At 37.5% G+C, this 14,647-nt stretch overlaps 1 long non-coding RNA gene across 1 annotated transcript; it reads left to right on the forward strand.

Annotated features, from left to right (window-relative positions):
• The first annotated feature begins 244 nt into the window (after positions 1-244).
• On the forward strand, positions 245-999 carry LOC113951739. The gene is made up of 3 exons (XR_003529258.1): positions 245-347; positions 409-466; positions 758-999. It is a non-coding gene; the product is annotated as an uncharacterized LOC113951739 (long non-coding RNA).
• The last annotated feature ends 13,648 nt before the right edge of the window (positions 1,000-14,647 follow it).

Raw genomic sequence — 14,647 nt, forward strand, 5'->3', positions numbered from 1 at the left:
AATTATGGAGATATGGTGGGTGAACTCACATGACTGGAATGTTGTCACGAAGGGCTACACAATGGTCAGGAAAGACAGACCAGGAAGTCACAATGGTGGAGGTGACACTTGGAATGTGACACTTGTAATGTGACACTCAGATGTTCCAAGTGTTACCTATGTGAGGCGACACTTGGAATGTATCAAGCTCTGTCTTGAGGTGGATGACGAGTGAGTTGAGAGTTTATGGGTTAGTATGAAAGGGCAGGTTAATAAGAGTGACACTGTTGTGGGTGTGTGCTATTGGCCACCTGAGCACCAGGAGGAAGTGTGTGAGTCCTTCAACAGGCAGCTTGAAGGATCCTCAAGTCACAGGCACTGGTTCTTTTGTGGAACTTAACTCTGACATCTACTGAAGAAGCTACACAGGGAAGCAAAAAGAGTCCAGGAGGTTCCTGGAAAGCTTGATGATAACATTTTGACACAGGTAGTGGAGGATACCACAAGGAATGGTGTACTGCTTGATCTCATACTAACAAAGAGGGAAGACCTTGTTGGAGATGTGATGGTTGGAGGCAGCCTTGGATATAGTGACCATGGGATTGTGGAGTTTTGTATTGGGTAAGGAGGAAGCAGGGAAGCAAGTGAGATTTTAACTGGGCACTTCAGGAGAGCTGACTTATCCTCTTTTAGGTTCCCTGGGAAGAATCCCATGGGAACAGGACCTGCAGGGAAAAGGGCTCCAAGAAAGCTAATTGATCCTCCAAGGATCCTTCAGGCTCAATGATGCATCCAGATGAACAAGAAAATGGGTAAATGGGGCAACGTTCAACCCATATGGATGAACTACTCAAGTATAAGCAGGAAATACACAGGAGGCTGAACAAGATCAAACCATGTAGAATGAACATAGAGAGGTTAGAGTAAGTAGGAATGAGACAAGGAAGGCCAAAGGCTACCTGCAATTAAATCTGGTGAAGGATGTCAAGGACAAGAAGAAGGTCTTCTTTAAATACATCAATAAAAAAGGAAAACTAAGGATAATGTTGGGCCCATTACTAAATGGAGGGAGGGGCCCTGGTGACAGAGGAGGCAGAGAAAGTACAGTTATTAGAATCATAGAATCGATTGGGTTAGAAAAGACCTCCGAGATCATCGAGTCCAACCCTTGGTCCAAATCCAGTCCATTTACTAGATCATGGCACTCAGTGCCATGTCCAATCTGCGTTTAAAAATCTCCAGGGATGGTGAATCCACCACCTCTCTGGGCAGCCCATTCCAATGCCTGATCACTCTCTCTGTAAAGAATTTTCTCCTGAAATCCAACTTAAATTTCCCCTGGCGGAGCTTAAGCCCGTACCCCCTTGTCCTATTGCTGAGTGCCTGAGAGAAGAGATCAACCCCAACCTGGTTAGAACTTCCCTTCAGGTAGTTATAGACGGTGACGAGGTCACCTCTGAGCCTCCTCTTCTCCAGGCTAAACAACCCCAGCTCCCTCAGCCTCTCCCCATAGGACTTATGCTCCAGTCCCTTCACCAGCCTTGTTGCTCATCTCTGGACCCGTTCCAGCACCTCAATATCCTTTCTGAACTGAGGGGCCCAGAACTGAACACAATACTCAAGGTGTGGCCTCACCAACGCAGAGTACAGGGGAAGGATCACTTCCCTGCTCCTGCTGGCCACGCTATTTTTGATACAGGACAAGATCCCATTAGCCTTCTTGGGCACCTGGGCACACTGTTGGCTCATGTTGAGCTTCCTGTCAATTAGTACCCCCAGGTCCCTTTCTACCTGGCTGCTTTCCAACCACTCTGTGCCCAGCCTGTAGCGCTACATGGGGTTGTTGTGGCCAAAGTGCGGGACCCGGCACTTGGCTTTATTGAACTTCATCCCATTGGAATCAACCCATCTCTCAAGTCTATCCAGATCCCTCTGCAGAGCCCTCCTGGTTCTTTGCATCAGGAATCTCTGGCTCAACCCTCAGGAATCTCTGTCTCAAGAAACCAAGGTAAAGGAATGTTGGAAGAAAGACTTTCCCTTGGTGAAGGAGGACTGAGTTAGAGAACATCTAGGTAAACCTGACACCCACAAGTCCATGGGCCCTGACGAGATACATCCACTAGTGCTGAGAGAGCTGGTGGGTACCATATTAAGGCCACTTATGATCATATTTGAAAAGTTGTGATGATCAGGAGAGGTGGCTGAGGACTGGAAGAAAGCAACTGTTACCCTGGTCTTTAAAAAAGGGCAAGAAGGAGGACCCAGGAAACTATCGACCAGTCAGCCACACCTCAGTGTCTGGAAAGATGATGGAGTGCCTCATTCTGGAGGTCATCTCCATCCACATGGAGGACAAGAAGGTGGTCAGGACTAGTCAGCATGGATTAACTATAGGTTATCCTTTATACTTGACCAACGTGATTGTCTTCTTCAGTGAAATAACTACCTGGATGGATGACGGGAGAGAGCAGTGGGTATTTTCTAAGGCTTTCGACACTGTCTCTCACAATGTCCTCATAGACAAACTCAGGAAGTGTGGACTGGATGAGTGAACAATGAGTGGATTGAGAACTGGCTGAATGGCAGATCCCAGAGGGTTGTAATCAGTGTCAAAAGGTCTAGTTGAAGGCCTGCTACTAGTGGTGTCCCAAAAGGTTCAATATTGGGCCCAATATTGTTTAGCTTGTTCATCAGTGACTTGGATGAAGGCGCAGACCTCCTCAGCAAGTTCACTGATAAAACAAAGCTGGGTGAAGTAGCCAATACCCTAGAGAGCTGTGCAGTCCTTCAGAAAGACCTCGATAGGCTGGAGAGGTGGATAGAGCAGAACCTTCTAAAATTCAACAAATGCAAGAGTAGGGGCCTGCACCTGGTGATGAATAATGCCGTGCACTATTACAGACTGGGGGCTGACCTGCTTGAAAGAAACTCTGAAGAGAACCTGGGGGTTCTGGTGGACAGCAAGCTGTCCATGAGCCAGCAGTGTGCTTCTTGTGGCAAAGAAGGTCAATGGTATCCTGGAGTCCATTAGGACAAGCATTTCCAGCAGGTTGAGGGAGGTGATCCTGCCCCTCTACTCAGCCCCAGTGAGGCCACATCTGGAGTGCTGTGTCCAGTTCTGGGCTAATCAGTCAAGAGAGATACAGACCTCCTGGAGCTCCAGCAGAGGTCCAGCAGAGGGTGCAAAAGATGATTAAGGGACTGGAGCATCTCTCTTATGAGGAGAGACCAAGGGAACTGGGACTGTTCAGCCTTGAGAAAAGACAACTGATAGGGCACCTCATCAATGTCTATTAAGTGTCTAAAGGGAGGGTGTCAAGTGGATGGAGTCAGGATCTTCTTGGTGGTGGCAAGCAATACAGCGTAAGAGGCAGCAGGTAGAAACTGATGCACAAGAAGTTCCAGATGAATACGAGGAAGAATTTTACTGTACAGGTGACTGCATACTGGAACAAGTTGCCCAGAGAAGTTGTGGAGTCTCCCTCACTGGAGATATTCAAGAACCATCTGAATGCAATTCAGTGCTTGAGCAGAGGCGTTGGACCCAATGACCCACTGTGAACCCTTCCAACCTTACCCATTGATTCCATGAACAACTCAAGTGGCTGAACTGGGGAACAAGTGGCAGATGGATAACTCTAGGTTTAATTTTGATACCCTAATTTAGATACCTTAAAGGCCTTGTATGAAGATTTTTACCAATTTTTGATGAAGTCACTGCAAACTGGCCAAAAGCATATCTATGAAGAAGATGGTAATTTTTTCCACATTAGTTTCTTGCCCCAGGGCAGACATTTTTTATTTGTGTCAGTCATCCACACATAGATATCTCATGCCATTTCAGATGCCCTCAGTTGTCCAATATATCTCCTTCACAAGGCTGGTACACAGAGAGATGTGTGCTTTTCTGTAGTATGAGTTGCAATACACACAAGGAAGCATTACACTCAACTCAATTGTCGGTCAGATTGTAGGCCAGTCACTAAAATGTCTAGGCTTCAGTACAAAGGAATAATTCATTTAGGAAAGACAAAAAACAGCTTAATCATACTTGCCCTCCATAACTGCAGGTTTTTCTATACAACTGTACTTCTTCATCATATCTGTCACTATCGCCTTCTATGAAATTAGCTTGGAGATACATGGTGAAATGAAAAAGGTGCATTGTGCTCAATTCCAGAGTCTCCATCAACTTTGCCAAGATCTTGGACAGAGCCTGGTGTTAGTTACAGTCAAGCTATGTGCTGGGTTGATCGAGCAGACAGAAAGATCACAGGAAATATCCCTCTATGCTTATACAGATGGGTGTACGGCTGGCAAAGTGGGTTTTTTTTTGTGTTGATGATGACAATGACTGTATGAATGTGCCTGCTGGCTATCTAGAAATAAGCAGATGAATTGTGTGACAGGAGGAGGCACTGACTGTTGTGACTGTATACATGAGAGACACAAGGCTGAGTTTCTGTGTACGGATGTCCGGGTACAGCTACCCGGCATCTGTGAGCTTCCTGTGTTTTGTGTCAGGGTGATAGACAGATGTCTACAACGAATGAAAACAAATCAGAGTAAAGAGAAACCATAAATGAGAACTCAGACATCTAGACTTTGACTTTTAGTCTGATAAATCGCACTCAGTGTCACAGTTTAGTACATTTTCAAGGTAAATTTTTGTCTTTAAGAGGTCTTTGTAAAGCTGAAATATTTTTTCATGTAAATCTAGAAAACCTCACCACTTGGTATTATTCACAGTTGTCTTTTAAAATGAAAATCGGTGTTAAATTTCTTGGTCATTGAACAGTCATTGTTTCTTTGTAATTAACCTTGGAAAAGTGTTCTTTATCTTTCTGGATTTACCTAGTGTTCTGAGACCTACAGAAAATTAATTTCTCAGTTAATTTAAAAAAAAGTCCAAATGACTGTTGTTACTAACCAATAAATATCTTTTTATTCCATATTGGTACCTAAATCATCCAGTTTATAAGAAGACTCCAGAAATACCTATGTCATTAGAAATAAGAGTATCCAGCTATAAGCTAGCAATGGAGATAAAGTTCATTCAGAAAGAGATTAGATTTTATCTGTGCTTCATCATCTCACAGAGTAGCTATACATTTTTACTAACTAGGAAGCCAAGAGCAACCCAGGTATCTCAATAAAACATTTAAAGTTAACGATGTGATTCAATCCATAAGCTTTTTAGCCCCCCACTAAGCCAACACTATTTCTCTATAAGACCCGAGAATAATGATTTATACACACTGCATAGTGGAATATATAATCTTAAAGGTTGATTACTTTCCTAACAAGGTGATTTGAAGCTTACAGTAGCTACATGCAACTCATGATGAAAACTGCTGTCAAACACGTTACAGAAGCTTCATACACTTTCAGAAACCTTAAGACCAATTATAATACTATAAGCACTGCAAATATTAAAAGAACTAACACTTGGTGATAGTTTTCAAACTGAGCCTAAAATAAAATTGTTATGCAAAAGCAGTTCTCAAGAACTATGATCTTACCTGTGGAGTAAGAGACGGAGGTGTTTACTACAGGTTTACAGATGAAGGAGAGATGTGATCTCTGAAGGATTTCAGGTTTGTCACTTATTTTGAGAAACCAAAGGTTTCTTCAACATTTCTTTAATTAACTTAGTTTCTCATTTAATGAAAAAAGTAACCAAATCCAACTGCATACAAGTGTCAATGTTTAAGTATTTTTTGCATGAATGTTTGTTACTGAGTATTTCAAAGAGGAACAGAAATGAGAATGAAATTGTAAGTTATTAAAATTGCAACTTATGTTTGATAGCATTCGTATATCAAAATATATATGGAACTAGGATTTAGAAAACAAAACAAAACAAAACAACATCCTTATATATCATTCACCTTCTGAACTGATCTTATGGCATGAGCTCATGTTATGGATCTCAAGATTTCAATATGTTGAAACAGAGTCTAGAAAAGGAGGCCCATCTCTGTTCTCATTTTTAAGAATAACTTGTATAGTTTTAAAGATCTAGCTTAACCTAGCCAGCTGTTGGTGTCTTTAATCGCTTTCCTGCTAAAAGAAGCTGTCAGTCAGTTATGACCAGAAGCGGTTTAACTCGGGCATCGCAGACTATTACATCTCATTATCTGCAAGAAGGCACTTGGACTGAGAATTAAGTCAGATTGTAATTAACAGATTTTTGACTGTCTTTTTACAAATTTAACCATTACATTACTACCTTCAAAAAGAATTGCCTGAATGACCCATTTTGTAGTTGGTGGTTTAAAAGTTTTAGTAGACACTATGGTAATGAATTTCCTGACATGAACTTCTACAAATGTTCATTCAATTTCTGAACTGCTTTTTTAAATTATCAACCCAGGGTTTATGAACTGCATTTTTTAATGTATTCTACTGAAAAGTACAAGATGATAACAGCAGTGTTGAGGTTTTGTTTCTAAACTACATTTACTTTGAAAAAGATCACTCTATGCTCTTTTATCGTATTTCCATAATTAATTTGTGCTTACTTTTGTATACAAACAATTTTCTTTTTCTCTGTCTATAAAATGGACAGTAAAAGCTCTTTATTAAAAGTTTGTTCTTCTCTATATTACTAAAGTTATAGGGGCTTCTAATTGGTATGTACATTGATTTTTTTACCAAAATCTGTAACATTTTAAACTTTTTAACAAAACTTTAAGACAACAGAAAAGCAGGACTTGCTTGTTTGTACATATATAAAGGATTTATACCTAAAAATAGGAGTGTGTAATAGGCACAATTTTAAAAGGTTCAAGACCTTGATTTATATTCAGATACATACAAACAACTATGCTGAGCTATCTGAGCTGTCTAAATCCCTGAGGTCCACAAAAATTGAGTTTTGAAAACTTGAGAGAAAAAAAATTTTCTTCTGGTGCCAGCTGTTTTAAGAACCAGTGAAAATAGCTTTTCTTATCTTATTTTAGCACTAGTTCTCCTGGACAGATTAAAAAGTGTAGAGGAAAGTAAAATGAATAATTATAGCAACAACAAAACACGAATTACAGAGCTGTAAAAAGATTTAGTTTGAGTCTACAAGTTTTGCTATCTTTCAGTACTCCATATATCCAGTGACAACTGTTTACATTCCTTCTAGGTAAATCTATAGTTATTTAAAACATATGGGAATATCCAATAACTAGTCAACATGATGTCAGTGGAAACTTTGCCATTGATTTCAATGAAGATAGATTGAATTGTCACATACTAATGTCATTTCATATACATAATTTCAGGTTTGTGACATTTCAAAAATGATCTGATTCTGTGAAGCAATCAAGGTTTCAATGTATAGGTATTATTGCATATAACAAACATAGTCCGTGATATATTCTGTGCTAAAACAGTTAAGAAAGGTAACTGCGTAAATATGGAAAAACACTGACTATCAAATCTATTTTATTTAGTGTTATGCATCTTATCCTTGGTAGCCGCTTAGTCAATGGTAAGGTACAGGTACCTCCAAAGCTAATTCTCTTCTTTAGTTAACTAAAACAGGAGGACAAAAATCACCATTTAGAGCTGCTTGCATTTCCCCAATGAAAATTGACAAAGTCACTCTTTGATTGAAACAAATCCTGATTTTAGTTTCTTCATGTCTCAATGCTTTTTTTTTTAAGGTCCAGACTGAACCCTTTTCTACAGAAGTTCCTGATGGAAATTTTAAAGCTCCTTTGGATTCTAGTTTTACCATGACAGCTGCCATCTAATAATCACCATTATTACTGGTGATTCATTCTAGCTTTTGAATTATACACCTTTCCTAAATATTTAAACAATATAAATATTTGGTACAGTAACACAGAAATATTTAAGCTGTTGCATATCATGATACTTGGAGAGAGAAGAAACCCCCAAGGATAACAGTTGATATCTGCTACTGTATTTCCCTGTGTGCTCAACTCAGCAAGATTATGTATCTTATTAATGCCATCTACTTTGGGATCAAATAGCACCCGCATCCTTTTTGGTTAGTTTGACAAGTTTTCACTATTAACTTATGCCCTGTCAGATACCACTTTATTTTCCTGAATGGAAATACTTCAGGTTTCTTGTCATTCTTTCTTTTCTCCTTTTTATTCTGAATATGTTCCAATTTTGACTTCATGCTCAACTGCTTTAAACAGTTTTAACAGTTCATGTCAGTAGAAGTAAATCAAATTTTTCTAAAGTCAATTACTTTATCCCCTATGTCCTATTTGTGATACTCTCAGTAAATGTAACCCAGATCGCAAAGATGTATTTTCTGTGAAAAAAATACTTCATCCATAATCTTCCTGGTCTAACTAACCTTTACCAAAAATAATAAGTAAGAGGTCATTTTGTTGTGTACTCTTTGTAGAGAAAACATATTGAATGTTTGTTGAAGCAGTTCAAAATACAAGTGTGCAAACAGACGGATTTGGGGTACTTCCATTAAGATCTAGTTTGTATAGAGTGCATTGAAACATTTAAATTTTTATGAGACGCTGATCTAACATAGTTATTTATATTAGCTACATGTCATATGATAAAGCAAAGTGATTATGTTCGCTGCATCAAAATAAAGTTTTTAAATACAAAATATCTTGCATTCTTTATTTCTTTTTTTTTCCCAAAGGGTCATTTGACTTTATTTTGTTTAAACATTGCCAAATATATGAGCTTACCTTTACCTACTTTTTCTGCTGCAGAAAATTTTACTTTATTCCAAATCTTTTCCTGAAGGCTTAAGGGCAAAAACTTGAGATTGTAGTCACAATTATGAGAATTATGGATAAGGTAAAGTACACATGCACTTAAAAAAAGCCTATATTTTTAACTCCCAGTTAATGATTTTTTAAACTCCCTTGATCAGTTAAAACTGATCAATTACCTCAATCTTCTGAATTTTAAGAAATCTTTTAAAAGAACATTATCTTTCTCTACACAAAATAATTTGTGCTTATCTAGAACCTTGGAGATTAGTCTTATAACCAGGCAGAGAGAAGGATTAAATGAAACATTGACTTTATATTTTATTTAGAATTTCCTGGATGTTTTCTTTCATGGAGATAATAGAGTACAATTATAATTGTCTATTTACCTAAAATCAATTTCTATAGGTTTTATCAAATTTAATAAGCATGAAGATGATCAGATGTATTTTAACATTTTTTTGTTGTGTAATAAGGGGAATCATAATGGTTTTAAGCTTGGTTGGTGAACAGTAATGATGTTAATGACTTGGGTGGTCTTTTGCCTTCAGTCTATTGTAATTAGTGTAGTTTCAAACAAGTGTCAAATTTGTCATCATGATGCATTAGCATTTTCAAGCTGATTTCCGAGCTGTGAGTGCAGACTTGATCAGACTCATCTGATGCTTCCAGCCACACCTATAGGTACAAAGGCTCCATTTCAGGTCTGAGGGCCAGCAGTTCCATTCTGAGCTATGCTAGAAGAGTATTGAACTTCTGCTCAGTCACAATCACTCCTTTACCTGGCCATGGTACCCCACAATTAGAACCCCAACACATGTACTGACTTTCTGGGTTTATCTTGCTCTGTTGCCATCATGAGGGATCTGCCCTGAACCGGAGCTTCACTGTGTGCTGTAGGGCTGTACTCTGATGCCCCCACCTCCCCCTCCCAATTTGGGTATAATAACCAGTGGGGATTGTGATGGCTCCATTCAGTTTACTCCAGATTTTGGGGGACAGATGGCAACAGGGTAGCCAAGGGCTGTCCAGAATGGTGACCCAGATGTCTTGCCAGTATGTAATATGACTATAAATCAATCATCTTACTCCATAAATAGCTGATGGCCCAGGGCCCATTGTGTTCCCCTGCATGGCAGTGGGCTGCACGCCAGGATCTCCCCTTGAGAAAGGACATTTTTGAAGGTTACTCCTCGAGGTTGAGAGGTTCCTTGTTGCAACAGATCCTTAGTAACTGATTAATAGCATGCTAAACTTCGAAATATTAGCTAAGCAATATAAGGATTGATTGTGCACATACAATCCCTTAGAAATAAACCGTTGACCGTATGTGGGACCAGGATTGGATCTAGTCACACCTATACTTCTCTCTGAGATGGAGTTTAGAATGTAAGGAAACCCTTTCCGAACATAGTAACTCAACAGGAGGGTCTTCCTGACAGCTTTATCCAACCCTGTCCTTTATGCAATAAACAAGCAAATGTATTTTGCCATGGAATCCTGTTAAACCACTGTCACATGTACCATTGAACTTTGTTAACTCATTAGTTTATATCAATAAAGTATTTTGTTGTTTCTCTCTTAGGATTGAAGTGCATCATGTCAGTCATGACATGAGGACTTGCTCTGCCAGCTCTCTATGTCTACCTTTTTAGATATTTAAGAGATTTAAGTGATTCACACTTACCCATGGAAGTCTATGCTGATATTAAAAATTTTCTTGGTCTGATTTTCCACATTTATTTCACACCCTTATATCCTTAGAATTCTTACAAATAAAGCTCAGACTAAAAAAAATTGTGTACTTGCAAATAAAATTCACACTTAAAAAATTGTTTTCTTCAGGCTGTGATTTGAAGATGTACCAAAGTTTATCAACAGTGGGGAAATTATCAGACATCAAAGACAAAATATTTCTGAATAAGTTGTCACTGAAATAATGCTTTAAAAAATTGTTCTTAAACCAGCAAAATCCACTGGCAAGATCTAAGACAATTTTTTGTCTTGAAAATATCAACTACGTATATGAAACAAGCCAAAATCTAGACTAAACATTTAGGGTAATGATTAGTTCATTCTATTAACAATCAGAAACCACAGCTTATCTGAAACTGGGATAGACTCTTTTGAAAGGTTTGAAAGTTCACAACAGACAGGAAGAAAATTTTCTACCTATGTTATCATGCTTAGTAGCATACATTTTCATTCACTGGAGGGTAAATATAATAATAATAAAAAAAATCTTTCTGCTAGAAAGATCTCCTTTTCAAGGACAAATAAATTTCACTGGTCTACAGACTCTGAGAGTAGCTCAGTTGGTTAGAACATGGTTCTAATAGCACTTGTTTGCAGGTTCAATCCCTGTATTGACCATTCACTTAAGAGTTAGACTCAGTGATTCTTGTGGGTCCCTTCCAATTCAGAACATTCTGAGATTCTGTTAATAATAGAATAGAAATAAAATAAAGTCAATAGTCTACTTTTAGATAGAAAAAAAATTCTTCTCAGAGAAGGATGCGGGCAAATAGTTTCTTGGATTAGATCCTTCTTCCCTTTTTACTGAAGATCTCCACAGATAAAGGACCACAGATGCTACACTGATATTGAAATCACTGCAAGATCATAACTTTGGCACCAGTGGAGGTTTCATAGTTAAATCAGCGCAATTTAAAGGAAATTGCTATGACACTATTTGCTTTTGCAGCCTAAGACCCTCCTAAAGCACTGCAAGAAAATATAAAGTATTTTGAGATCTGCTTAACTTTGTAGGTATAACCTGTGGCATACCATCATAGTTTGTGGTCTACAGATTACCATAGAGAGTCTTGTCTAATGAACTGAAATTTCAGAAATATATTTGTGGAAAATCAAGAAATATCCTCTTTCCTCTCCCCTCCCTCAGACACTTGGATAAAAGACTGAAAATGGGAATTATTTTTCCTTACAAATCAAGATTAGACAGGCTGTCCTACACTTTGATCCACAGTCTGAGACTCAAAGATATGTGAAGTGAAATGCAATGTCTACTGTTACACAAAGAGGTAAATGCTACACATTCTGCTAAACATATCCCAGCAAACATGTTTTTCAATTCAGAATGCCTCTCCAAGTTGCCACTCAGTCTGTTTACCAGAATATCCCATCAAAGTTAGCATAATCTCCTTTCTTTAAAGCACACTTCTATCAGCTGGCATTCCAACATTCATCTACAGTTCCATGTTTACATGCCAAGCCAACAGCTGGCATGCAAACAAAATATTACGTGCAAAACATACACTTCTAAAAAAGTTATTTTTTAAAATTGATGGTTTTTTAAGTAACGAAAATACCCCAATGATATCAAGATAAGCTTCAAACAATCAACTGAAGTGCTTTTCTCCCTTTGACAATCCACATGCCCTTAGCTGAGGTACCTAAGAACCTAGTCAGCCTAAGGTAATTCTAAAAAATAAATAAGGAAAAAAAAAAGAGAAGTCTCTAATCTCTCTGTTTCCATCAACTGGAAGCTGTATAGACTCTTGATATAGTTAAACAGGTTTAATCTCAATGTGTTTTAAATAGATTTTAAATTCCTGGGATAAAATCCTGACACATTTGAAACCAATTGAAAACACCCACTAATTCCACTGTATTATAATTTTCAGTCCTTGAGTTGCTTACAGAGAATATATTTGCTAAGATCCATATTTATCACTGGTGTTTTAAAAATATTACTTGTCCAGCTCCCCCTGGAAAAATCTACAACCAACCAAATAGAAAAAAAACCCAAGAAACAAACAAAACCAAAAACCAACCCCAAGAGCCCAATATTGTAATTCTTCTGGACTCTGAATACTCTGTTGCTTGAGCATATTTTGTAAATTACTTTGAAGTAGCTGCTGAACTATTAGTTTACACTAAGCATACAAATGAACAAGAAAACACACACCTTTGACTCCATCTCAACATCTGCAGTGCTTGAAAATGAAGCATGAAGATGAAACAACGTGCAAAAGATCTTAAAAATATTATTTGTCAAGTTTCTGCACTTCACCCTTTTCAATGCTATCATAAATGTGCATAAGATACCTACCCCTTAGAAAATTAAGGTAGTCTACAATTCAAGTTCTAACATGTATAAGTCAAAACCCCACTCTTTCAGACCATTTAATATATCAGCACTATAAAACATCTTTAGAATTGGCTACATCGTAGATTCCTGACTGGGATCTTTTCATTGTAGCCCTTGAGTAAGACTAAAACTGTAAAACCAAAATTATAAATCTTTGAGAAGTCATTGACTGCAACTGGAAAAAATCTGGGTCAGCTGCACTCATGAATTTAATTAAGGCTATCTGGAAACTACCAAGTCCACACATATTTAAAATTTTGCATGTCTCAAACTGTACAGCTGTGTGATTTTGTATGCAAAAACATTCCTTTTATGATGGTCTCCATTTCTAACAATGTGAATGATCTTTTACTTGTACTCTGATACCTTTTTTGTTTGTCTGGTGGTCACAGTTGACAGGTCATAATTTCCCACTCTCAGGAGTGTTGCTTTGCAGTGACCATTCAAAACAGGGACTGGGACCTATATCACACAGCTAGGAGGCAATCCATACAGTGCTACTAGTTTACTTTGTGGTTTCAGACAGGTTCTTTAATTTTTCTATCTGTAAAATGAAAAGAGCAGGTGTTCATCTCCTTTGCTGGTATGCCAGAAAAAAAAATAGATATTATAGTTGAAGAATTAATGGTAAGGCAAAAAAGAATGGAAAAAATATTTCCATATAAAACACAAGACAGAAGAGAAATGTTAAACTTGAAAATAGAATAAAATGGTAAAATCAACGTAATCAGCTCCATCAATATGAATGTGTGGCTGGGCATTGGGAATGGAAATCATGAAACACAAGATATATTGGCCAGAATCTCATTGCTTAAATTTTAGTTCCTGGTTTGGTGAAAGAAGTCAATAAACTTAAGATATGTCATGAAAGAAGACATCTTGATGCTGGAGAAAAAAGTTGGCATTCTGATCATAACTCTATCCAAATCAAGAGGACGACGTAATTATGTTACTACTTAGGTGTATTTTTCCTCAGTTGGATTCAAGATCATTTGTGTTGTAATTCTGACTTATGAAAGTTGATGTTAAAACTATTTAATTTCTTTCATCAGTTTTTGATGTTATTTTGAAGATCCAGAATATTTTAATTCAATATAAGTTTGCTTTCCAAACAGGTAGAAATCATTACTTTATTTTCAGGGGCTGGTATGTACAAAGAATTGCTAGGTTCATTCTCTGCAAGTAAAATGAAATAATAAATCTTTCATGGAGGAAAAAGGTCAGCTTGACTAAACCACTCTTTGTTTCGTTATATTTAATGGATGTAAAATGGACAATGCTTTTAAAGGAAAGTGTTTTGCAATGTTGTGTTTCTATGTTGCAAGTATATTTCTTGATTCTTTTCCACCAGTTTTGTGTTTGGATAATACGATAGAATCACAGTGATGATTTTGGGTAAAAGAAATTGAGGGTTAGTCCATGAAAATATATTTATATATTGTAAATATTTTAGGTTCAACTATATGTTGAAGAGTGTTCACATTTTGATACATTTGATAATTGTAACTGTTCCTAAAGGATAAAGTTGGAAAGATGGCTTAAACATCTGTATCTGTAACAAAATATAAATATTTAAATTGTGTACACTGTTTCTGTGAATGCATATGTATCCTTCTGAAAAATATGCATGTTTGTATATCTCTGTGTCGTGTCAAATGTAAAAGACTCTATAGAGTGTATGGATTGCTTTAAAACAGAAAGGTTTGGTTTTGTTTTTGGTTTTGTGTTTTTGTTTGTTGGTTGCTTTGGGGTTTTTTTTAGTAGAAAAGACTAGTTGTATTCTACATGTTTTTAAATAATCCTGTGTTGGAACCTTTCTCAGTAGGCAGAGAAGCTAACCTGT

Source organism: Corapipo altera, unplaced genomic scaffold (assembly GCF_003945725.1).
Source record: "Corapipo altera isolate COAL_440 unplaced genomic scaffold, ASM394572v1 0, whole genome shotgun sequence".
Taxonomy (NCBI): Eukaryota; Metazoa; Chordata; class Aves; order Passeriformes; family Pipridae; genus Corapipo; species Corapipo altera.